Genomic DNA, 26,450 nt, shown 5'->3' with positions numbered 1-26,450 from the left:
CAGGTGTTCATTTAGGAGAGACTTGTTCGTTGTTATTATATAAAGTGACCATGCCCAAATGGACATATGCTTTGGACCTAAGGACCCCTTGTGTAATGAGGCTCACAGACGAGCCCCCATTGTATGTCTGCTTGGGGAACTCTGAGAAGTCGGGCCGTCATGGGCCTGAGGCGCCTACTTGATTCTTAGAAGAAATGGTGATGGGATTGTAGGATTGATCTCCAAAGTCTTGGTGGCTGTACCAACCCTGAGTATGGAAGAATGAAGGAGAAAGAGGGAATTTCTCTGGCTGGCTAGTGAAATCTGAACAAGTCAGATGTGTTGAAGGATGCGCATATCTTCAGATGCAAGTCAACAAAAAATGCTTTGAGTAGGGCTCAGAGTGGTCTTATTTGACCACACTTTAGAGAACTGAGGTTCATACATTTAAAATATTGAGAAAGTTAGTAATAGAAGATGCAAGATAAAAAAGTGTAAGTCAAAACATCAGAGCAGTGGTGCTCAACAGGGAAGGGAGGGGGGTGATTTGCTGCCACTCCTGGCAGAGGACATCTAACAATGTCTAGAGACACTTTTGGTTCTTACGACTGGGAGGAGGCTGGTACTGGTGTCCAGTGGGTAGAAGGGAACAGAGATGCTGCTAAATATCCTACCATGCACAGGACAACCCCCTACCCCCAACAAGAATATTATTCAGCCCAAAATGTCAATAGTGCAAAGGTTGAAAAACCCTGGTCTTTAAAGCTATCATTCTTTACACCAAATATATCAAAATATCAACCATTTGAAAAACATGACAGGTGAGAACAGAAATTGTGTTAAAAACAGAATAAGTCATGTGATTAATAAAATTGCAAATCATAAATCTTGGCTTTTCCCTACATACCTCTTACCCTAAACTTTTCAAATATGAAGTAAGAATAATTTAAGAGAACCATATTTTTTTAAAAGCTATACAAATTTTTATAATAATGTTATAACTTTTAGACATGTATTATTATGCATCATAGTTTATAAGTCTCATGAGTTGCCTTATTTAATGTTTACAATTTGGTGTACTTATCCCAGTTTCATAGACATTGTTTTGAGAGGTTAGATTTTAATATTGCTTGGATATCTGCTGTGTGTCAAGCACTGTGCTAGGCACTGCAGTTGTTACTCACATAGATAAAAGCTTACTTGCAAGTTCAAAATCTCCAAGGGGACACAGAGATGTGATGCATATAATAATAGAAGCATAAACACAGTCATGGGAGGATGGGGAGAAAACCAAAGTCATTTGCCTCATGTTACAAAACTAGTCATTGACATATCTGGGACTTGTTTTAAGATCTTCTGAGTCTCAAGTAAGTGTTCTGTGTGGGCATAACAATATAACTCCCTCAGCTTTTTCAGAGATGTAACAACCAACACCGAACAAAATCACTCAGAAACATCCATAAATTACAGAGTGGGCAAAGGGTGGAAACACTGCTGAAGGAGTGGTCAAGAGCAGGATATTAAAAGGGAAGACAAGACCTAGCAGAACAGAAAAACAAAGAGGCTGCTGGCTTCCAACCCACCACTGGGCTGTTCTTGAGGTTTGTAATTATATTAAGATGAACGCCCCCAGAGTACTCTAACTTTGGGTTGTTGGAGAAGGAAACACATATGTCTGGTGGTTGGGCTGAGCGCCTTCAAATATCGCCAAGCTTCCCCTTCTTCTCACGGAAGCTGGTGTGAGGAATTCTCCCCTCAGGGAGCCTGTCTTAGGGGAGTGTGAGGAGCAGCCTACCAACGGCAGGAAAGCATGAGGACAGACTCGAGTGGCCACTTCTCCAGGATTCAGATTCCTCTGCTCAGCTCTTCCCTGCCTTCTTCCTCCCCCAAACCTGGATGGAAATATGAAGCCTCAGTTCACTCACAGTTAACTCATTCTGATAACAAAGAAGCCCTGATTCCAATGAAGTTTCATTTTGCAGCTGTTTGCTTCTACTTCCACTTCCCAGGAGACACATTTCTTTGCCATCTGGACTTGCTTACATAGCTCTGAGACTGGGGCAAAAATTCAGGACACACTGGCTCCCCATGGAGGAGAACGGTCCAGGGGGGACCCTGAGGTCAAGGGACTAAGTCACTCCCTTTGTCCTTCCGGCAGTGATGTGAGTGATGGGGCCCATGCCATTCACACCAAGTCCTCATTCTCCGCTCAGGCCAGGGCTTTGTCCCTAGGGGAAGAAGCAAGACGTAAACATGGGGCCTGATTTGCCTGAGCCTTGTGGAAACACAAAATCTTAATGTTTCCATGTGCCACTCTCCCCTCACCCTTCACTTCTTGTGCCAGAAGCTGAGCTGTTGCGGTGTTTATTCTGCACAGAGCTCCACTGTGGCTGCAGCTGACTGGGCCAGATCAAACCCCTGCCCAGGATGGGCCACTCACATCCTCTCCTGGGAATTTGGAAATGGTATCTGGGAGACACTGAATATGCTAAATGGTGGTCCCTCACCTTTGCTCTGTGTTGAAATTGCCCAGTGAATTTTGAAAACACACACACCCTGATCTGCCTATGTGAAAGCCTGTTCCGTAGAGCCTTCTAGCAAAGCTAGGAGTGGCACAAGCACACAGAGAAGCAAGTACAGAGGACAGTGAGGTTTAGTCTTTCAGAGAGAAGCTGAAATAAGAAACCTCTACTTCTGTTACAGTGGGATTCTTTCAAGTTAGATGCAGGGAAAGAGTTCCTGACTCCAAGAACAGTTGGAAGGGTTACAGAATGAAATCAGCTTTCTTTTATTTGAGGGAACAAACTCGTAGATAGAGGAACCAAAGTAGCCCATGCAAGTGCTCGTTACCTGATTCTATCGTTCAAGGCCAAAACCAAAGCAACACGGCCCATGATTATGGCTGGTGTTTGAGCACACCTGGACACCTGGAGGCTGAAAGGGGTCCAATCCCACGTGAAGACTGCTCTTGAGTCTCCTGTTGGGTTTCCAGCCCATCTTTCCCCTTCTCTGTCCAGTTAGTTGCCCAGGAGGCTGACCTTCAGGAACTGTACAAGGATTCCTTGCCCTTGGGCTTGCAGCTGGGGTCAGCCAATGGGGAGCACTGGCAGAAGGTCCTCCAGAAGAGCTGGAGGGCAGTGAGGCAGCCTGTCTATCCAACCCCCGCCCCGGTGGCTTGCCAGCTGCTAATTCCTTTATGGAAAGCTGCAGCTCCTGTCATGTGACCTTGCCTTCAGTTACAGTTCTCACTGAGTTGGGGGAGATGCTTCCCCTTTGTACCTTTAGGTCTAGAGGTGGTGATAGGCTGTTGCCAATCCAGAACTTCCCTGAACTCTTTTAAAAGAACCTTTTAAAGTAGTTCTTCAATGAGCTCTCCTTAGTCAGCCCTTTGAGTGTACGTGCCGTCTCTCTTCAGCTGGAATTCTAACTCACACGCTCTCTGAATCAGACTTGAGGAATTTCTGAAATTTCATCCAACATTTATGTTAACAAAAAGGTTTTGAGAAGCTACTTTATACACGTTTTTATACAAGGACTTGGTACTGAAGGAGTTAATAATATCTAAACATTTCTGAGTGTCTCATATATACTGGGTACCAGACTAAACAATTTATATGATTTAATCATCACAACGATCTTGTGATGAATATGTTTTTAAACCTGTCTTCGGGTGTGTAAACCAATGTTCGTTACAGTTGAGAACCTCGCCTGAGGCCACATCACTGGTAATCAGAGGAGGCAGGATTCACACTCAGATAAGTTTCACTTTTAAACATAATATGTTAAACCTCTTCTCTTTATGGTGTCTCATATACAATCATACAGTAATAATTATTATAAGGTGTTAAAGGAAATACAAAACAGAGGAGAAGGGAGGAACTTCACCATGCACCAAGACTTGGGTACAGAAAACTAGGCTCCACTTACTGAACTTGACATCTAGTAGGGGTGCAAACATACACAGACAACCATCTGGATGAAAAGGTCTCCAGAAGAACTAGGGGTGGGAGAGGAGCATTAGATGTGGGGGAAGCATTATCTGCATTGATATGCTGGCAAACGTTTAACAAATAGTGTTAAATAGTGTTCTGTGGTGTAACTAACTACTCCCACCATGGCTGATGTCAAGCTACCAATGTTATCCCACTCCATTAAAATGGGGAGTGGGGAAGAGATGCGCACATTGGACTCTTGAGAGTCAGTCCAAGCCTGCTGCGGCACACAGCCAATTTACAAGCAAGGGCAGGGAGTCTGGAAACATCATGGCGTGTTTGGGGCACAACAAGTTGGTGAGACCTGCTAGAGCACAAGGAGCAAGGGGTGGGAGAAGGAGAAGGTGGAATGGGAGCAGGGATGAGACTTGAGAAAAGGTAGGAAGACCATGGGAGAGGGCTTTGGCTCAACAGCTAGAGCTGCACTGCCCAATTCGGTACACATAGCTCCTGAGCACTTGACACAGGGCTGGTTCTAGTTGAGATGTGCTGTAAGTGAAAACTATGCAGTAGATTTTAAAGCCTTAGGAAAAAAATATAAGCCATCTCATTAAAATTTTTACATTAATTACATGTTAAAATGTTAATATTTTGGATATCTTGAGTTAATTACATATTTAAATTTTCCTGTTTCTTTTCAGTTTTTAAACTATGGCTACTAGAAAATTCCAAACTACATATGTGGCTCACATTATACTTTTTTTAGACAGTTTTGGACCAGAGAATCTGGATTTTGTTCAACAGGCAACAAGAGAGTCTTAAAAATAATGTGTTCAAGATACAAAATTAATATACAGAAATCTGTGGCTTTCCGATACACTTATGATGAACTAGCAGAAACAGAAATCAGGAAAACAATTCCATTCACAGTTGCATCAAAAAGAATAAAATGCCTAGGAATAAACCTAAGCAAGGAAGTGAAAGACCTATACCCTGAAAACTACAAGACACTCTTAAGAGAAATTAAAGAGGACACTAATAAATGGGAAGTCATCCCATGCTCCTTGCTAGGATGAATTAATATTGTCAAATTGGCCAGCCTGCCTAAAGCAATCTACAGCTTCACTGCAATCCCTATCAAAATACCAACAGCATTCTTCAAAGAACTGGAACAAATAGTTTTAAAATTCATATGGAACAACAAAAGACCCCAAATAGCCAAAGCAGTCCTGAGAAGGAAGAATAAAGCAGGGGGAATCTTGCTTCCCAACTTCAAGCTCTACTACAAAGCCACAGCAATCAAGACAATTTGGTACTGGCACAAGAACAGACCTACAGACCAGTGGAACAGAATAGAGACTCCAGACATTAACCCAAACATATGTGGTCAATTAATATATGATAAAGGAGCCATGGACATACAATGGGGAAATGACAGCCTCTTCAACAGCTGGTGTTGGCAAAACTGGACAGCTACATGTAGGAGAATGAAACTGGATCATTGTCTAACCCCATACACAAAAGTAAATTCGAAATGGATCAAAGACCTGAATGTAAGTCATGAAACCATAAAACTCTTAGAAAAAAATATAGGCGAAAATCTCTTGGACATAAACATGAGTGACTTCTTCATGAACATATCTCCCCAGGCAAGGGAAACAAAAGCAAAAATGAGCAAGTGGCACTATATCAAGCTGAAAAGCTTCTTTACAGCAAAGGACACCATGAATAGAACAAAAAGGTATCCTATAGTATGGGAGAATTTATTCATAAATGACAGATCCAATAAAGGGTTGACATCCAAAATATATTAAGAGCTCATGCACCTTAACAAACAAAAAGCAAATAATTGTTTGTTATTTATAAAAAATTTTATTTAAAAAAATTCATGAACAGACACTTCTCCAAAGAAGAAATTCAGATGGCAAACAGACACATGAAAAGATGCTCCACATCACTAATCATCAGAGAAATGCAAATTAAAACCACAATGAAATATCACCTCACACCAGTAAGGATGGCCACCATCCATAAGACAAACAACAACAAATGTTGGCGAGGTTGTGGAGAAAGGGGAACCCTCCTACACTGCTGGTGGGTATGTAAATTAGTTCAACTATTGTGAAAAGTAGTATGGAGGTTCCTCAAAAACTCAAAATAGAAATACCATTTGACCCAGGAATTCCACTCCTAGGAATTTACCCTAAGAATGCAGCAGCCCAGTTTGAAAAAGACAGATGCACCCCTATGTTTACCACAGCACTATTTACAATAGCCAAGAAATGGAAACAACCTAAATGTCCATCAGTAGATGAATGGATAAAGAAGATGTGGTACATATACACAATGGAATATTATTCAGCCATAAGAAGAAAACAAATCCTACCATTTGCAACAACATGGATGGAGCTAGAGAGTATTATGCTCAGTGAAATAAGCCAGGCAGAGAAAGACAAGTACCAAATGATTTCACTCATCTGTGGAGTATAAGAACAAAGGAAAACTGAAGGAACAAAACAGCAGCAGAATCACAGAACCCAAGAATGGACTAACAGTTAGCAAAGGGAAAGGGACTGGGGAGGGTGGGTAGGAAGGGAGGGATAAGGGGGAAGGGGGGAAGAAAGGGGGCATTATGATTAGCATGTATAATGTCAGGGGAGAGGCACGGGGAGGGCTGTGTAACAGAGAAGACAACTAGTGACTCTATAGCATCTTACTACGCTGATGGACAGTGACTCTAATGGGGTTTGTCGGGGGGACTTGATGATAGGGGGAGTCTAGTAAACATAATGTTCCTCATGTAATTGTAGATTAATGATACCAAAAAAAAAATGTGGTCTGCTTCCCTGAAACATCTGTCTGGTGCCATACGAGTTTGATGAGGCCAGGCCAGAGGAGGGAAACTGAGAGCTCAGGCCAGAGGGACATGGGACTGAATGAAGGCAGAGGACATGGGGATGAAGAAGGAGGGGGCAGACTGGATGGAACAGGGTGGCTGATCAGATGTGAGAGGAGGGCAGAGGGAAGTATCAAGGATGGTGCCCAGGTTTCTGACTCGGGCAACTGTCTAGATAGGAGCAGTATTAATGAAGATAAAAGTACAGGAGGGACGAAAATTTCCTGGGGAAGACAGTGAATCCAGTTTCATGCATGATGAATCTCAGGTGTCAGGGAGCTTGCAAATGTCCAACAAACAACTAGGTAAAGGGGTCTGGAAGCCTGTTGGACTCATTTGAAAGATATATCCCAAATCAACCATCTCCTACCACCTCTACTGCTACTAGCTTTATCCAAGTCACCAAAATACCTTATCTGGCTTCTTATCATAGACTCCTGGCTGGTCTCCTTCCTGCTCTATCTGCCTTGCTTTTTCTCAAGTCTCAGTCAGCAGTCAGAATAATCATGTTAAAAGCCACATCAGAGCATGGCATGTTCCTCTCAGAATCTTCCAGTGAATTCCATGGCTCTCAGAGTTCATGCCACTCTGTACAGTGATCTAAGGCCCCATGTGGCCTGACCCTGCTACTCTCTGAGCCCACACTGCTCTCTCCCTCATGACTGTGCTCTAGCCACCCGGGCCCTGCTGCTGTTCCTGGTACTCACCAGGAACCTCCTGCCTAAGGGCCTTTGCACCTGGTACTCTTGCCTTGGATTTCTAAGAAGCTGTCTCCCTTGCTTCCTCAGGTCTTTAATCAACTATCCCCTTCTCCTTGAAGCTTTCTGCTCACCCCCATCTAAAATGACACCCCCACCCTTTCTTTCCCTTCTTTATTTTCTTGTTAGCTCTTATAATTATTAACCATGCCTTATTTGTCATGTTTAATGTCTTCCTTATTAGAACCTAAGCTCTAAAAGGCAGAAACTTTGTTTTATTCTATGCTGCATCCCGTATCTGGAACAGTTCCTGGCACATAGTAGATGCTAATTCATATTTTGTTGGATGAATGAATAAACTTCAGCATATCAATGGGGTGAGCACGTAAGTCCTAGAAACTGACATGCCTATGGAATCCCAGCTCAGAAACTCATCATTATGACCTTGGGCTGGTTATTAAACATCTCTGAGCCTTAATTTTCCCATCTATGGAATAGAGAGACTAATTTTCTCATCCTCCTACAAAAGATTATTGTGAGGATGCATGCAGTCAAGAAATATTTGTGGAATCCTTCCCGTGTGCCAGCAGCTGTGTGTAATGGGAATTAAATGAGATAATGAATAGAAGTCTTTGACATTGTATCTGCCTTATTGTGAACCCTCTGCAAATGTTAGCATCTTCTGAGTATAAGCAGGAGAAAGAGCGTTAGGCAGTCCAGAAAGAGGGCTGTGTGAGAGGCTGGTCTGGGAGTGAGTGTACTAGCAGAGGCTGAGCTGGCCCAGCGGAAGGAGGCAGAGTGGGGTGGGGGGAGGGGGCTCCACTGACTCTGCTGAGATCCCAGGGATGAAACCTGTGAGGGGGAGCCAGGAAGCAAACTGGACTTTAAAGGCTGGTTAAGGGGTGGAAGGGGAATTCTGGTGTCATCAGCATGCCAGTGTCAGAATCCTGAGCAACTGTAGACACAGATTCTCCCCAAAGCCACGAGTCAGTCCTCTCAGGAGGAATGACACAGTGGGTGCCCCCTGCAAGGAGCCAGGGCCGGAAGAAGAACACAGCAACGTGGCAGGTGGGGTCCCACCTACTTCAGACTGGATTCCGGTTGGACTCCTGAGTCCTGTGCCTGACTACTTGCAAATTCCGTTGAAGAGCTAGAGCCTCACTCAGGCAGCAGTGACCTCTGTCAGCAGCCAGGGCAGAGTAAGTGGGAGCACTGATGGACGCAGAGGCCAGAGGGGTGCCATGCCTGTGGGGGTCTCAGGCAGTGTGAACGTGAGGGTCAAGGCACTGGAAGGTCACATGTGGGGCAAAGCCAGAGCATGGAGGGCTGGAGGCCCTGCCCTTTCCCTCTGGACTGGCTTGGCTCTGGCCCTGGCTGCCTTGGCCTGTGCCTTGCTCTGAACTTCCTCATGGAATTTTCTGGAAGACTTCCCAGGGGCTTCTCAGCTCCATGACAGGAAGTTTGGAAAAGCCCGTGCCCTTACCCTCAGGCCCCGGGATCAGGGCACCCAGGATGTATTTATTCCAATGACAAGCTCCTCGGGCACTCTGGCTACACTCTGGCTTCTTTGGTGCCCAGGAGATACGTCCCCAGAAGGCTATGTGGTGCCACTGCGCCCACAGCACGAAGCAGGCATCCCACTGCATCGTGGAACAGAACAGGCCAAGAGGTCAAACCTGCTAGTAAAGCCGCTCAGGTTCCTCTCAAGTACAGTACAAACCACCGCCGCCGGGCGCACACGCTCCTGCCTCCACCCATCAAAGTCTGTGTTGCCTGAGAGACATGCAGTTCAACCAGTCACCATAAAGTGAGCGCCCGTGCAGCCACCGCCTAGGTCATGAGGACACCACTGCGGGTTCCCTAGGATCTCACCTTCATCCCTTTCTACTTCCTTTCCCTTGCCTCCCCCTAAAAGGAATTGTGCTGACTTCTGGAACAATCATTTCCATGTTTTGTTTTGTTTTGTTTTGGAACAAGGTGGTGTAGTGGTACGAATATGGATTCTGGAGCTAGAAGTTGTTCATTCGCATCCTGGTTCCTCTATTGATGGGCAGTGTCTCCTCAGGCAGCCTGCTCTCCCTCTGTGCTTGCTTTCTTGGGCAGGAGAATAATGATAGAATGAGAGCTGATAAGGGTGTTTAAGAGATTGGAACAATGCCTTAGGTAGTATGGATGCTCTTTATAGTACGTCACCTAAATATACATCCCTTAGCTAATATGGTCTAGTTGGCTAGTTGCTGAACTCTGTATTAATGGAATCATACTATAGAACCAGCCAGCAAATAAACAGACCCACAAGCACACAAAGCCTGTACTATGACAGTAGCAATCTGCCACTGGGAGGACAGGATGTGTGGTCACTGAAGTCCTGGCGGTAAGAGAAGCCTGTCATGATGGGCAGGGGGACAAAGACAAGAACACATGGAGGTGGCATGAACACATAGTGGGGAGCTCAACAGAGGCATGTAACTGAGGGAGAGGATAGCCTGGGGCCAGGGAGGAGAGAGAGACAACCTGTCTCCCTGCTCTCCCATCATCCTACTCCCAGCGAGACCGCAGGAGGATGGCATTTGGGAGCAGGGAAAAGCTTTGTTCTCATGAACCTCACTCCATCCTTCACAGCCTGGGGGAGACCACTTCTCCATTCCGCCTCTGGTTACATAACTTCAAATTTCCATGTGTGGCTGCTGGGCCAGGCTGCAGGTCACTGCCCCAGCAATAAGCGTTTCAGTTTCAGGACAGCCCAGATGGTGTTAAAAGCCACACGGGCCCCTCTCTCCTGAAGTCTGTGTTTCTGGAATCAAAAGCCCCAACTCCCAACTGCACTCTAGGTAAAGTCAAATTGAAAATGTCAAGTCATTTAACAAACTTGTATGAAATACTTCACAGTACCAAATACTTCATTGAATTTATATGGCTTTTTTTTTTTAAGTCATTATGTTTTCCTTTTGCTAAAGTTCACTGAGCATTTGCTCTACTCTAGGCCTTGTGCATGAGCTTCCATGGAGCTGTGGCTCCCGAGCCATCTCTTGTTTTATGGAACAGGAAGCAGATGTGGGTAACTTGCTCAAGCTCATGTAGCTAGTAAGCTACGTGAGGAGGGCTGCCAAAGACCACGCTCTTGGCCAGTCACCACTCTACGTCTCCTCATTTCCTTGGGCAACAGTCCTGGTTCTGCCATCAGTGGGCTGTGTGACCGGGCTTGCTCCTGAGGTTCCACGGTTTTGGTTTCCCTTATGTAAGGAACAGGCCTGTGGGACTCCACGCTTTACATTCCCTGAATCACTTCATTTCACCAAGGGCCTCCCACAGATGCCGCCCAGCCCTGGGCGCTTGGGGGCTCCAAGAGAAGTAACGTCATGGTCTCTGGTCTCCTCAGTATAGTCAGGGACACAACTGATGGCACAAAACAGTGAATAGTTAATGTCCCAAAGTGTAATTAGGACTAGAGTTTTTAAGGGCTCTGGGAAGGCAGCTGAATGAGTCTTGCTTAGAGGAAAAATAGATCATAAAGTAAGAGCAAATCCTCCTTAACATTTGCTGAAAATTACTTCTCTGTTGGGCAAGGTTCAAACACACTTGTCTGGTGGACGAGTCAGCACCATCTGGCTCCCCAGCAGCATGATCTGCCCAGCCCCCAGCTGGGAGCCCTGGGTGCTGGCAGATGGGCCTCATTTCAAAGAAAGCATGAACACTTACAGGGTGTGTTCTTTTTCCTCCACATAATATGCTTCCTCATGCTGAAATGTTTCCTCCATGGGGCTGTGGATGGTGTGAAGAGGATGTAGGTGAGGAAGCAAAGCCCAGGGAAATAGGGGGCCAGTTGGGATTGAGCGGAAGTCCCTGAATGACCCTGGGGATGGACACTCCACACACACTGGGGCTGGTTTCTTCGACCATAAACTTGTTGTGAGCAGAAACACGAATTGAGTGGGTTGGGGCCCTGACACAGGGCATAGAACTATTGGCTTCCCTGCTCTAGCAAGCTCAAACCAGCACTGCCAACTAGAGAGAGAATATTTTAAAGTGTCGATCTTGGGTTCACTAAGTGAGCTGAAGAGTGAATCTTGTATTGGTTTGACTCACTTCTGTGACCTCAGAGCCTGTGGAGAGGCAGCCGCTGTCCCAGATTCTTGTTCTCACAGCCTCTCTCTTCCTCTGCTGGTTTTCCTCACTGTTCAGGGCCAGCTCCTGCTCATTCTAGCACTGCAAAGGGTAACACATTTCATTCCCAAGATTTTAATGTTTAGCAACAGGCTGGTGGCTCTCAACTCTAGAAATCCAGCTGAGAGCTGGGACCTGGGAGAACTGCTCCATCCCATTTATTAGAGGACTCAATGGTTGGCAATTTTGATTTGGTCCCAGGGCAAGAGAGGGCTCTGCAGCAGGTCCAGGCTGTGGTACAAGCAGTCCTGCCACTTGGGCTCCGTGGTCTGGGCTAAGTCCGTGGTGCTGGGGGTATCTGTGAGAAGTGAAAGCACCACATGGTGTATCTGGCGCATTACCGTAGAAGAGCTCTTCAGTTCTGGAGCAAGAACATGTCCTCTGCAGCAAGAGACAATGTATTTTTTGGAAGGCAGCTCTGGCAGGTTACTGAACACAAGAGACTGAACATCTTGCCAGAAGCCTTCAGGTATTTATGCATGCAAAGCTACCTATTATGGCCTGAGTGCCGTCAGTCCCACAAAGTCACAGGGTTGGAGAGGCCCAGCAGTGCCCATCTTATAGTGACCAGGGCACATCCATGGGTCTGAGCAGGTCCAGAGGGCATGAGTAAGCTAACTGATGGAGCTGACCTCACTTCCATATCACCTACTTCTGTTGAACTGGCACCTCTCCCTAGCTCACACCTGGAGCCAGGGGTCTCCTGTGGTTAGCTGGCAGGTGAGGAAGGGACCCAGGCCAGTTCGTGGAGGGACTGACCAGGTATACTGGTGTGAACTGGAATCATCTGTGCTGCCTTACAACTCCATCAGGGCACTCTGAAAAGAGAAGGGCAGGAGAAAATCTTCCCAGTGGGCAGAGCTTCAGGCAGTGAACCTGGTCCATTTTTGAAATGACAGAAATGGCTTTAGGTCAGTCTCCACTGTAAATCCTCAGCTGTGGCAGGTGGGTTAGCTGCCTGGATAGGGGTCCAGAGGAGCAAGATTGAAAGACTGGGGATAAGGTGATATGGGAGAAGGCCCCAAGTGTAGGGATTATCATATCATACAAGAATGCTGACCAGAGAATCCACTACAGAATCAGGGACTCAACATCCAGGTGTACAGGCTGACTTGACCCGTAGGTATCAAACAGCTGCTCTCAGCCACCCCAGTGCTGGTGCAATGAATGGAGTTGCCAGAGTGACAGAAACAGGGACAATGTATATCCCCAATATGGCAGAGAAATTGACTCTGATCATCATGAAGAGGTAGGATTTCTGCTGCACCATGGGGATGGGGAGGAGTAGGTTGGGATCTCAGGGGACCCACTGGGACAGGTTTGGTGTCCAGTTCTAGCTGTAGGTAGGCAGTTATACCAACCATAACCTGATAAGGGCATGGTAGCCAGGGAGAAAAGTCTGTGTCACCTCAGCAAGCAAGCCCCCCAAACCAGGAAAAGTGCTGGCTGGGAGCTGGGTCCTCTGGAAAGGGAGGCAGAGGCGGAGATGATGAAGAGCGTTTCCCGCCTAGGGTGCAGCGCAGTGGTGGGGGAAGCTGCCTTCTTGTGCTTTTCTTCCAACAGCCCCTACCAGTGACTCCCTTTGGAAGCCTGCCATGGGGGGACCAGGCCGCTCTGCCGTGGGTGCAGAGCCCACAGGTGCCTGCGGTTCCCGTTTCCTCAGGGCACCTCTTGGCCAGAGACTGACAGAGTTTGTGAGCACCAAGTGCAGCCCCCTGCCTCGGTGGAGACAAATCCACAAGGCTCTCCCTTGTGAGACTGCACCTGGATCCCACAGCCTCGGCTTCCTCCCACTCCCTGGCCTGCCTTCCCCACCCACAGGCCACTCTCTCCCAGTGGCCTTGCTGAGTCACCTGCACTGGAGTCCTCCTCTCAAGGTCTGCTGCTGGGTGATCTCCCACCCCTTAGACAGTCATGGGTAATCACAAGTCACATCCACGGGGCATTTACCACCCGCAGGCCCAGCAGTAGGAGCTGTTACAGCCCCGGTCCACACAGCCCTCCAGAAGCCCGTCAGGCGCAGTGGGCACAATTATAAACTCTCAGACGCATAGCTTAGTGCTCCAGGGCACTGGTCCTGGACACTGACTAGCTGTGGGAGCAGTTTCAGCTCTGCCAGCCACCAGCTGTGGGACTGGAGCAAGTTACTTGCCTCGCCTGTAAAATGGGGAAAGTGATAGGATCTACTTCATAGGTTGGTTGTGAAACGTTGGAGAGTTAATGTGAGTGAAGCACTGGAGTGCTGTAGATATTTGTTAAATGAACAAATACTTTACACCAGGGGTAGGCAAGTCTTACAAAGATCAACTAACTTGCTCAGGTTCACCCAGCTAAAGTGGTAAAGTTAGATTCAAACCCAGATCTGGGTGATTTCAAAACCTAATCTCCTTACAACTCTGTGCCTCTGGTCAGGCCTACTGACCCTCCTTTGTCCTAATGTATTTCAAAAGGCCCTTGTCTTCCAAGACTCCCTGCCCGTCCAGGGCATTTCTTTGTCGGGTGACCAGCAGCCGTCCCGGGGTTGAGGCTGGCCTCCCGGCTCTGTGGGTGCTCCCCTGTCTTGGGGGAGCTGCCACGTGTTAATTCTAAGGGGATCTTGCCATAGACCTACATTTTCTCCATTTCACTGTGTCCCCACACCCCAGATACAGACTTCCCTTAGCTACTGAAGAATGAGTGCTTTCTTCTTTGACTCGAAAAGCCTTTTCTGTTGACCCAACTGCAAAGGTAAATGAGATAATGATTTAAAACATATGGGGATTTGTAAGGGGAGAGGAACGTGAGAGAACTCTCAATTGCCACCCACGTGGCTTTCTGAGCTGCTCCACCCTCCCAGGCCTTGACTCACTGGCCATCACTGCTTCCTCTTGGCCTTGGGGATGACACACCTGGCGGTCCGCGAACATCTTTATAGGGCAGCTGCTGCCCCTGGCACTGGCTGCTTCCCTGGCCTGCATTTCAGTGGGGGATGAAGCAATGTCTCTGAACTGGGAAGGGCGGGGAACAGCTTGATCCTAATTCTCTGTCTCCCCACTCAGGCAATCCTCCTTCTTTTTCCATTGGTTTGAATGTGGGAAATCTAACTACTGGAGAACCTAAGACTGAGGTCATTTATTTCCCTGCTATACATTTAGCAGCATGTATTGGGCAGCTGCTCTGTGCCAGGCACTTTAATCTCATGGGGCCACTATTTATAGGAAAGAGAAGAGATCTACTTACAGTGCCGGGGTTTAAGATTGCCTGGGATCTGACCTTATGGTTTCTTTTCTTTTTTTTTTTTTGTGAGGACTTCAAGGCCCATCGAGGTACCGGCACTTAGGAAGTGGAGGTAGAATGGAAAAAGGACATTGGACATTTAGTATAATATGTAATAAGTATGTTGCTGTACATTCATTACCTCATTTAATCCTCATGGCAAGCTGGGAAGTAGGTGTTGGGGTCATCGTGGAGTTTCCCTGAAATATCTACTCTGGTTTATCTTGCTTTTCTCTAGATCCTAAAGTCAGCCAGGAGGACACCTGTAAGATTACTTACATTTTATCTCAAAGGGTGTTTGCTGTCTCAACCACAACACTTACAGCTCAGAATGGTTACCAAGGTTTCCTTCCAACTCAGATACCCAAGTAAACTGCCCTGGCCAAGGGCAAAGGCTTGACTCTCCGGGCTGGTCACAGCTGCCAGGAACCCTGGAGCCCAAAGACCTTGCCCATCTCTGCGTCCACCTCCCCGCCCTGCCCCATCCTGAGAGCAGATGGGGAGGTCCCAACACCTTTTTTTAACTTAACCTCTAGGTTCCACATTCACACCCCACACAGCCTCTGTCAGTTAATCTGCCTAGGCTCTAGCTTCTCTGCTGGGTGAATAACCCAAGGTCAAGTTGGTGCCAGGGGTTTCCTAGATCTTCACCTTCTTTAGAAAAAAGATGCTGCAGACACAGACGTCTTTGACTCAGATTTAGGTACACTGCCCCAGTGATGTGTTCTCTCCTAGCCCCTCTTTCATTGCTGCTGGTACACATCTCTGGGCAGCTGGGGAACAATTCCACTGGAGGAACTGGTGGCATATCTGGACAGCTTCACTGGGTTTGAGATTTCAACCACGCTCCCTCTGCAGGTTTCTCCCTCTTCATCTCCCTCCATGTCCTTGCTCCCTCCACTCTGGCCACATTGGTCTCCTTGCTGCTCCTTAAACACACAAACCTAGGGTTGCCAGATAAAATACAGGGTTCCCAGTTAAATTTAAATTTCAGATAAACAATGAATAATTTTGATAGTATAAGTATGTCACAAATTATTTCATTTATCTGAAATTTACATTTAATAGGGTATTCAATTTTTCTTTCTTTCTTTCTTTTGTGCATGTGTATGTAATGTGTATTTCTTTCTTTTGCTGAATCTGTTGACAGTGCCAAGCTCATCCCCTTCACTGGGGGTGTTTCCCCTGACCGTGGTATGACTCTCTCCTCCCTGGACTCTGCTCTCTGCCCAAATGCCTCTTCTTCAGGAAGGGCTTCCCTGACCCCACCTCTCAAATAGCAGCCCCACCCCCATCCCACCCCCCTCACCATGCTTCGCTCACAGCCTCATCTCACCTCCTTTACCGTGTGTATTTGTTTTCTGTTTGTCTCTCCATTAGCATGATCACATCATGAAATGAGACATTCATGACTGTCTTGGTCACTGCCACCTCCCAGAGCAGAGCTTGGCACAAAGTAGTCACCCGAAACCATTTGATGAATGAATGGATCTGCATGATCAAGAGAGAAGAATATTGAGTTTCCAGGCCTGTCCAAGAAAGAGAAGGTAAGAGAGGAAGGCCCTGTGATAGGAAGGGCAGCAGTGGGGAGAGGGAATGGGGAGGAAGGGAGAGGGGCAGAGAGACAGAGAATGAATTAAAGGAAGAGACAGGACATATTCTGAGACCTTTCTCAGTCTGCAGGTAAGGTCCAAAATGTGTAGGAGTCCACACAGGCTGCTAGACTGCATTTGCATGGAAGGGCAATACAATGCAGAGTTTTAGAACATGAACTTTGCAATACAGACTCAAAATCTAAGTCTGGGCTCCATCATTTACCTGCTGTAAGACTTTAGACAATAAATTGAACTTGACACCTCAGTTTTCCATCTGTTAAATGGGAGTAAGAATCTAACCTACAACATAGAGGCATAAGTGGGATAATGGTAAAGCACAAGTATGAAGTCTGGTGAGCACATAAAAGAAGTCAGCTGCAAATGCCGCTTCCATCAACAACTGCTCCTCCCGACCAGAAATTCACCCAGACATTGCCTCTTCAGTTTTTATCAATTCTCAGTTAGTGGCCATTTTTTCACAAAGAAACAAGTGTTGTTGCCATTCTTGTTCCATAGTGGCCGCAGGAGAGTCACAACATCTGTGGCCATGATTAGAGAAAGGTAAGCCAAGTGCGCAGTGAGCACGGAGAGGCCGGTGCCACTCTGCCGCCAGCTGCCCGGTTCATCCCTCTCACCAGCCTCACCATGGGATTCAAGTCCAGCCACTGCACAGGGATAAGCCACTGCATCCGGGGGGCTCCAGGAAATAGCTGGACCTGCAGGTGTTGAACCTGGGGCGTCTAGACACTGGGCTTCAGGGTCTAGCGGCAGTTGCAGAAGCCACACCGGCCTTAGTGTGCTGGCTCCAGGACTCTGTGCATCACTTGACCACTCAGCCTCACATTCTTCCTGTGGAAAACAGGATGATATTTCCTGATCTGTTTTTCTTACAGGTTTGGATGACTATAAAATAAAAGAAGGTATGACAAAGAGTTTTGGCAACCCCAAACTGCTATATAAAGCCCAGGATTGTCGTAATGTCATCGGCATTGTCTGCAGGGGAGGGGGTCCCCACTGGCTGACTGTGGATCACCAGCTCCAGGCGCCCCATGGACACCTTGGTGTCACCCACACCCTCTTCCCGGCGCCAGGATAAAATACCAGTCAGATGTGTCCTGTGGGGCTAACATGACACAGGCCCTCATACTGGGGAGCTCCACCACTGCGTCCCTGGGGTAGACCAGCAGGTGTCTGCTACATGTGCAAAGGCAGGAAATTAGCACCAGCTCTGTGTAAACATCTCTGCTCTTTGCCATATTAGTAATTGGCTACACTTTTCTATGAAAGGGCACACTCATGAGAAGTCCCCAGCACCATTGAGACAGACCCCACCCGAGCAAGCTCCAGTCCCTCTCTCCTCCCAGCCTCTGTGTTCCTGGCAAGTGGTAGCACTGACCCGGGGCCAGGTGACGCATCCTGAGGCAGGGAGGCAGGGCCAGGATGTACAGTGCTGGTGGCCTCAGCCCATGGTCCGGAGTTCTGGCCCAGCCTACGAAGCCAAGTCTCCTCTGAAAAGCAAATCTCCCTTCTTTCCTTTGGGTGCTCATTGGCCAGGGCTGTCCCCAAACTGTAGCAGACAGGATCCTTGCCTCAGGCTCTGCAACATCATGAATTATCAGACAAATATTAACGAACTACAATGTACTATGTACTAGGTGCTAGGAATATGTCAGTGAACAAAACAAAATTTGAATTTCTCTTCCTTCATGGAACTTACATTCTAGTGGGGGTGGGAGGCAGAAAAGAAATCAATAACTAGATTATGAAGTGTGTTAGCAGGTGATAAATGACATGGGAAATTAGCAGGGCAGGAGGGTAGAAGTGAGTGCAGGGTAGGGGGAGCATGGGGCTCCACCTTAACTAGGGAACTCAGGACAGGCTGATGGAGAGGGTACCACTGAGGTGACACAAAGGAGGCGAGCGTCCAGGAGAGGAGCGTGAGGCAGGAGGGGCCGCTGTGCAGAGGCCCTGACGTCTTGCCCACTGCCTGGTGTACATTCGAGGAACAAGGAGACCAGTGGCTGGACACCAGTGAGTCAGGGAAGTAGTAACTGGAGAAACTAGCAGCCTGGGTATGGAGAACAATCCTGACAGGTAGCAGCGGGAGGAGAGCGGCTGCTCCAAAACAGTTGGTGGCAAGAGCTAGCTTTGGTTTGGGGATCCTTGACGGCTTTATGCGGATGCCTTCTTTAAGGAAAAATGTAGGAAATGAGAAATATGAAATTAAGCATAGGGTTTTGGAAATGCAAGCAATGGTCCCTGAAGCTTAGCTTCCTGAGCTTCCCACCAGTGGAGCAGCAGACCTGAGAGCCCTGCCTGGGATTGTCCCCAGGGCCCCACTCACCCCAAGTCTCCCTCCCGACAGCCCTGCCTTTCTCTGACTTCTTTCCTGTTCCAAACTCAACCAGAGTTTGAATGGATATAAATGAGGACAGAGAGAGGAGCTGAGGGAGCCCAGCATGTGGCAGCCTGGCGGCGGGCTCAGCGTCCAGCCGCAGGGATGATGCTGACAGTGAGATTGGCTGGAAGTCCCTCCTGGGAGGAAGAGGACAGGGATGGCTCTGCTGAGGATGTTTCTCTGGTTTGGGTGGTTCTGTTCCCATTCAGGAAAAGAAACCAGCAGGGCAAGACACACAGTCATCCTGAAAGGGGCTGGGTCCTCCTCCAGATACCCTAACTATGCCCCCCGCGGGGAGCAGCTGGGAGGGCCTTGGCTGTGGGAAGAGGGGTGCTGGCACTCTCTCCCGAGCGCTGGGTGAGCTCCACCCAGGGAGGCCTGACTCTGCTCTGGAAACCTGCAAGGGTTGGGGGGGAGTGAAACAGGCAGAGAGAGAGAAGAAAAGGAACTATGCAGGGTCCGGTTATTAACTCCTTGCAGTGGGGGAAAAACCAAGCTGTAGAGGAGCAGCCATGACTTTCCTTAGGTGAGGGGGCTGCTGAGGGGCCTGGCAAACCCTTCTTCCTTCATCCCTCCCACTTTCCTTTCTTCCTCTTTCCCACCCTCCCTCTTTTTTTCTCTTTCTCTCTTATTACTAAGAAAAGATGCCACTTAGAAGTAGCCTGTGTATATGCTTTTTCCAGTTTAAGAAGATCATAATTAAAAAAGAAAGTTGCCAGCTGCTATCTCTGTCTAGGTGGTGACATTCAAGCAAGTTTGGATAGAATACGGGCATTTTGGTAAATATAAGTGGGATCCTCCTTTTAATACAATCCTTGCCTTCTAACCTAAGTAAGTCAACCAAGAAGCATTCCCAGTGCAGCTGCCATAGGTCCAGTTTTCTTTTGAGCCCTGTGGGGGATTCAAGGAAGTTGAATTTGAAGTCTGACTCCTTGAGGAGTTTTGGGTCAAGTTATGGAGTTGGCGCTTAGGCCTGTAGGAAAAGTGGCTGATGGCCTGTCTTCCCTTCATAGGCTGTCCTTGTCACCTACTTCTCTACTTCTTTTATATGTTTTCCCTGGACTTTACACCTTCCAAGACATCAATCACCTCCTATCAAGCTTTCAATACTAAATCTTTGTCTCCAGTCTGACTTTCTGCTCCCACCTTGTAGGTTTTCCAGAATCAGAGGGATGCAGCCTCACTCCCTACCATCCCTCCTCCACGTGGCCGTCAGCGTGGCCTGCCTGAAACACACACCGCTGGCCACAGCACCGGCCTCCAGAGGAGCCTGCCCCGCCACTGACATTCACACCAGAGGTCCCAACATTTGGAAATACAACTTTTTTTGTTCAAATAAAATATGACATTGAACACTGATAAAAGAAACAGATGAAAAGTTCTTTCGCAATGGACGTGTACTTCACAGGCATATATTTATAACATTTGCTTGTGATAAAGCCAGCAACCCTGAACATGAAGCTACTTTGAAAAGGCATAAACATTTGATGTTCCTGGTCATGGACACACTTGCAGTTTTAGACTGGTCTCAGTGTTTGATTTATTTCTGCCTTTGTTTATGTCACCCAGTGCTGAGAAAGTCGGATTCACAGAGGTAAGTAATAAAACTAGCAATAGCTTTATTTTTTATTTTTATACAGCTTACTTTCCAGTCTCAGGGTGCTTTCAGTTAATCTGTTGCAAGATCTTCCATGCGGAGTAGGAGGAAATTTGGGCCCTAATGTTAAATCACTAATATCTTACCAATTTTATTGCTATATTAAATGTAAAAAGTCACATCAAAAGTAGCGCAAGCTTAGGACAGGTGCTCTTGCAGTATTATCCTGACCACACAGCTAACCGTTACGCGGAAGGGAGTGAACGTGATCACCCCGGCTTTGTCCTCGTGCATTTGCTTAGTTTTCCATAGCAGTGTGTGTACACTAACTGACATGGGAGGACACACACAGGCTTGATGTTCAGAAATCACCCAGACAGAGCTACAGTCTTTTTACTCAGTGACAACTTAATTAATATAGTCAAAATCTTGAACAAAATTAGCAGAAAAAATCAACTCTGACTGTATCAAAGAGCATTCACCTGATGGCATGAATTAATGCACTGGTAGACTCCAATATGTAAACATTTGATATAAAATTAAAATCGATCTTTTTAATGATCTTTTTGAATAGATTTTTTAAAAGTATTTTATTCCTAAATAGGAAACCAATGGACATAACCCAAACATTCAAAGGTGAAAAAGATATTTGGTGGAAAATAAATCTCCCTCCACCTTATCCCCAACCAGTGTTTTTCTTCATTGTTACCAGTTTCTTTGAATCCTACCAGAGATGTTCTGTGGGGTGTGTGTGTGTTCACTGTGCTATCCCAGAAACATAACTTCATGCAGGATTTAAATGCAGCTGTTTGTCTGGAAGATGCTCCCATTGCTGGCTGGGGGCGTGAGCCTGGAGAGGGAAGGCAGCCAATGAAAGGAAGGTCACCAAGTCAGTTCCACCGTGGGCATCCAGAGTTAGTTCCACCAGGGAACTCTGGGAGCTAGCAAATAACACTTGGCTCAGTGTTATTTCTCCTGAGGGAAATGGAGCTGGGGTTTATAACCAGCTGCATTGTTTGAGGGCTGTGGGGTGTGGCAACCTGCCACATGGCCAGGCACGGTGGACGCTGGCCATCAGAGAAAGCTCTTAGTCAAAGGAATGCCTGGGCTGGCAGCTTGAAGCGTGCAGGTGTGCAGTGAAATGTGAGGAGCAGGAAGTAGGGCAGGGCACGAACAGCATCTGCTACAACTTCTCTAAAAACATTTTGAACGAAATTTGAACCAAACATCTGCAGCAACTGTGGCCCAACCCTGGAAATGCCAGGTCTCCACAGAGCCCAGTCTGAAGGCCCTTGGCATTCATCGGCACAGCCAACAATGCCTGTCAGGGTTTGGCTCCTGTAAAGTTCTGGTTCCTTTCCTGCCTTCATCTCGGCCAAGTTTCCGTGCTAGTGGCCCCTAGATACCCCTGGTAGAGTACACCTCCCTGCCTTTGCCCATGATGCTCCCTTGGCCTGGGAGCACCTGTTCCTTTCTCTTACCTGCCTAATGCTCCTTGTTCTCCCAGATTCAGGCTAGTGAAAAGAAACTTCCCTTTCAGGGTGGTAGAAGGCTCATGGAGATGAGCGTACAGTGGCTGGCAGAGACTAGCCTGTCAGGAGTGATGACCTACCCATTTGCCCATCTCCCTGTCTGCTTGATAGCTGAGGGAGCCTTCCCCATCACCCTCAGGCTAGATGGGGATTCCGCTGGGCTCACTACCCTAGGGTGTGAGCTCACCTGTTGGAATGATCTGCTCGCCTATTTGTCTCCGCCATCTGCACTGGGAGTTCCCTCAGGGCAGAAAACAGTCATTGCTCATCTGGGAGCCCCATTGATGGCACAGTGCCGGGTACATATCTGGCTCAGTAAATGCTTTTGACAAGAACTGAGCTGAGGGCATTACACAGTGACCCTTCTCTGCAGTGCAGGAATTCTGAGGAAGAAGAAATTGTTACACACAGGGCTTCCCATGCAGGTTGGTGAGGTGGGCCTTATATAAGACATACACCCATAAAGATTGTGTCCTCCTTCATATGAAGAGAGACCTGTGGACCTGTTCTTTAACTTGCATGCAAGATTATTTCTGCTCTTCTCTTATTTGTTTAATGCATACTCAACCGCTCAGTTTGTAAATATTTTCTGAGTCTCTACCATGTGTCTATGGGCACTATTCTAGGGGATGGAGATACAGGGGGGCACATGATAGAAGGAGACCCTGTATCAAAGAACTTAGACTCCCTCGGAAGGGGTAGAATGGTATAGAATGGAATATTCATTTGGACGGCCCTGCTCTTGCTGGCAGGATTGGAAGGATCTGGAACAAGTGGGGCTCATCAGGGCCTGGTTGACGGAAGCTTCAGGCGGTTGTAGGTGGAGGCACAGGGGCAGACATCCCAGTGCAAGGAAGGAGCCAAAGGAGATCAAGGGCAGCTGTCATTTACAACATATTGAACATGTGTTTGCTGTGAGTGTTTAGAAGTCACAAGGAGATATAAGCCTCAGTCCCCACCTATAAATACCTGCTGTCTAGAGTGGGAGAGTCAAGGCGCACTTACCATGAGTTGATAATCAACAGGTGAGGACCATCCAGGCAACCATTTTTTAAAGACTTTTTATTAGAAATAATTATAAACCAGAAGGAAGTAGCAAAAAATAGTACAGAGAAGTCTTGTGTACCCGTTACCCATTACCTCCAATGGTGACAATGGTGATACTTGCATAACTCTACATCCATATCACAACCAGGAAACTGACATTAGTACAAAGCACAGACTTTACTCAGGTCTCACTTGTTTTGCATAGGAGTCTAAGCAGTCTTATCAAATGTACAAATTCATGTAACAACCACCACAGTCAAGATGCTGAACTGTTCTGTCACCACAAAGATCCCCCTTGTCCTTCCCCTTTATAGTCACACACCGTATCCCTAACCCCTGGCTACTGTCGAGTTGTCAGAATTCTTGATTTATTCTAAATATGAGTCCTTTGCCACATATGTGATTTGCCAATATTTCCTACTAGTCCAGAGTATGTCTTTTCATCCTCTTTACAGGGTCTTTTCACAGAATAAAAGATTCTAATTTTGATGAAATACAACTTATCCACTTTTTCCTTTATAGATTGTGCTTTTAGTGCCACATTTTAAGAACTCTTCACCTTTCTCTAGGTCCTGAAGACTTTCTGTGTTTTCTTCTAAATGTTTTATAGTTTTACATTTAAATCTATGGTCTTTTTTGAGTTAATTTTGTATAAGGTGTGAAGTTAACCTCGAAGATCTTTTTTTTTTTCACCAGTGACATCCAATTGTTCCCCCACTATCTGTTAAAAAAATTATACTTCCTGCATTGAATATCTTTGTTCCTGTTTCACAGATCAGTTGGCTGCACTCGTGTGGATTTATTTCTGGCTTCTCTATTATGCTTCATTGATCTACGTACCTGTCCCTCCTTAATGCACACTGTCTGGATTGTTGTAGCTACATCGTAAATGTTACACTTGGGTAGTGATGCCTCTCAGTTTATTCTTCTCTTTAAAAATGGTTTCAGCTGTTCTAAATCCTTTGCCTTTCAGCATAAACTTTATAATAATCTTGTCTAAATCTGAAAAAGTTTTACTGAGGTTTTGATAGGAATTGTGTTAAACCTATAAATCAATTTGAAGAGAACTGGCATCTTTAATAGGTTGAGTCTTCCAATCCACGAACACAATATCTTTTTCCTTTTATTTGCATCCTTAATTTCTTTCATCAGCATTTTGTGGTTTTCAGCAAATAAGTCCTATACGTACCTTATAGTATAAAATTATGCCTACATATTTTATTTTTGGGTGGAGGTACTATGAATGGTATCACAATTTTAATTTTGGTTTCCACATGGTCATTAATAGTATATAGAATTATAATTGATTTTTGAATGTTAATTTGTTTCCTCTGACCTATCTAAACTATTAATTCTAGGAGGGGTTTTCTTTTTTTTTTGTTTGGGAACTTTTAAAAAAGATTCCTTGGGATTTTTCTACATAGATCATTATGTTATCTGAAAATGAGGACAGTTTTATTTGTTCCTTTCCAACATGCATGCCATTGTGGGTGGATTATCAACTGAGAATCATTTAGGCAAAAAATGTACTTAATACCAAATATTGTTTTCCCACTGACTTCTAGATTATTTCTCCAAGTCTATTGTGTGTTCGGGGAATACAGACTCACTCTTACATTAGATCAAGCAACTATTATTAGGAAAAACATCTGGAAATAATAAGATAATGCATTATAAAGCCCAGCAGGGAGAAGATGGGGACTTTTCATATCGCGCCTCCTCAAGCAAAGGTCATTGTGGGGTGACTCTGGGTACTGTTTGTTCCCTTAGATGAGTGCCACCCCAGCCTCCGGGCTGGTCTCCTTAAAACCCACCAGGAAACTAAGCAACTCCTGTCCCAGTGCTGGCCAAGGCAGGGCCGCCTTATGGCAGGCTGGGAGCAGAGACTGACCCCAGGGTCTAAGGAGAGACTGGAGGGGCCTTCAGAAAGTTGAGACAGATACCCCTCACCTTGGGTCAGGGTTTTCAGTGGGCATGTGTGGGACATCACAGTTTCCTCTGCCTCTGAACTGAGACACAGCTTCTACGGGGTCCTCCCGAATGAGGACGCAGATGTGGTTGAAGAGAAGGAAAACAAGACAATGCTCTTGTTCCCAGTGCTAATGAATCTGGCCAGTGCAAGAACTGTGTCCCTGATACCACCAGGACCCCGAAGCCAGGACAGGATGTGCAGACCCCAGAATCGTCCACGGAGCTGTATAAGCAATGCTGTGTATGAGCAAAGGGATCCTGTACAAGGAAATCTCTGCTTACCAAGCTCCTTGGAGTTTTTAATCAGTGCTATTTACTTTTCTGATAAAGTATTGGGCAATTCATAGCTAGAATATACTGAAATATACTGTGTGCAATGCTTAATCAGCAATTTGTTAAAGGTGGAAATGTTTCAACAGGCCAAGACAAAGGGAATGCAGTTCCCCCTGATGTATGCTCGGCTATGGAGAGATTTATTTAGTCTCAAATAGTGAGATATTTTCACCCACTTTCTGGAAAGAAAGAGATAAAGCTAAGGCTCTCTTGAAAATGGTAAATTGAAAGAAAATTTAAAGCAAAATTTAGTTAATTGGGGTTGTAAATTTATACTGTTTCTGTGGTTTATACAATGCCATAAACACTTACTAGCTCATATAGCAGTGTTACAGCAACACTCTTTAAACAGTTTCAGAAGTGACCCCTGCTCATGGAAGTAACCAAGAGTTTTATCACTGAGATTCAAATCCTGGCAGCGTGAGACTTTTCAAACCAAATGAAGTAGGTGCTTTATCTCCACATGTGCAAGACTCACCTCCTTACATTCCATGTGGATTCCTATTCCTTCCAATTCTCCACTCATCTGTGTCCATAACTCACTGCTCTCCCCAATACTACCCTTGAATGGCATGTAGAGACTCACCCTTTCCAGGAAAATCTCTTGGATGACCAGACATAATGATGAACTGTGGGGATTCCAAATATCTAGGATAAGGAGACAGTCTTCTCTCTATCCGGGGCTCTTCCTTAGCTCAGCCTGACCTTCTCAGGATTGCTGGACTCTCTTCTCCATGCCCCAGAAGCCCCTGACCCCATCAGGAACTATACTTGCCCCTGACTCTCAGCTTTGCAACTTCTATTTTCTCTTCTTGGCTTCTTCTTTTTCCCTGAGCCATCCTAGGAACCAGTAGGAAATGGTTGTTTATGATGCCATTTGTGGTGCTTCCAGGGTGAAAAGCCACTGTAGCTGCCCTCTGAATCTCAGTTTGCAGGGCCACAGGTAACCTGGTTTTGTGAACATATCCCTTGGATCTCAGGACAGAGAGCAGTGGCCTGTGGGGGCCATTGATGAGCAGATACACTTAGCATCACTTTGCATGGGCCTTGCCC

The 26,450-nt window shown here is 46.4% G+C and overlaps 1 long non-coding RNA gene across 2 annotated transcripts in view; it reads left to right on the top strand.

Annotated features, from left to right (window-relative positions):
* LOC118923071 (uncharacterized) overlaps positions 1-21,147 on the top strand; it is a 37,154-nt gene extending 16,007 nt beyond the window's left edge. Inside the window, exons 3-5 of one of the 2 annotated variants that reach the window (XR_005029042.2) lie at positions 16,305-16,471; positions 17,413-17,439; positions 20,071-21,147. This is a non-coding gene — a long non-coding RNA (uncharacterized LOC118923071). The remainder of the gene's footprint in view (positions 1-16,304; positions 16,472-17,412; positions 17,440-20,070) is intronic. The other variant, XR_005029041.2, reaches the window with a different exon arrangement.
* Positions 21,148-26,450: the final 5,303 nt, after the last annotated feature.

The sequence above is a fragment of the Manis pentadactyla genome, chromosome 4 (genome assembly GCF_030020395.1).
Source record: "Manis pentadactyla isolate mManPen7 chromosome 4, mManPen7.hap1, whole genome shotgun sequence".
Lineage (NCBI taxonomy): Eukaryota > Metazoa > Chordata > Mammalia > Pholidota > Manidae > Manis > Manis pentadactyla.
The sequence above is the reverse complement of the archived record's forward strand: the minus strand, read 5'-3'. Positions and strand labels throughout refer to the sequence as shown.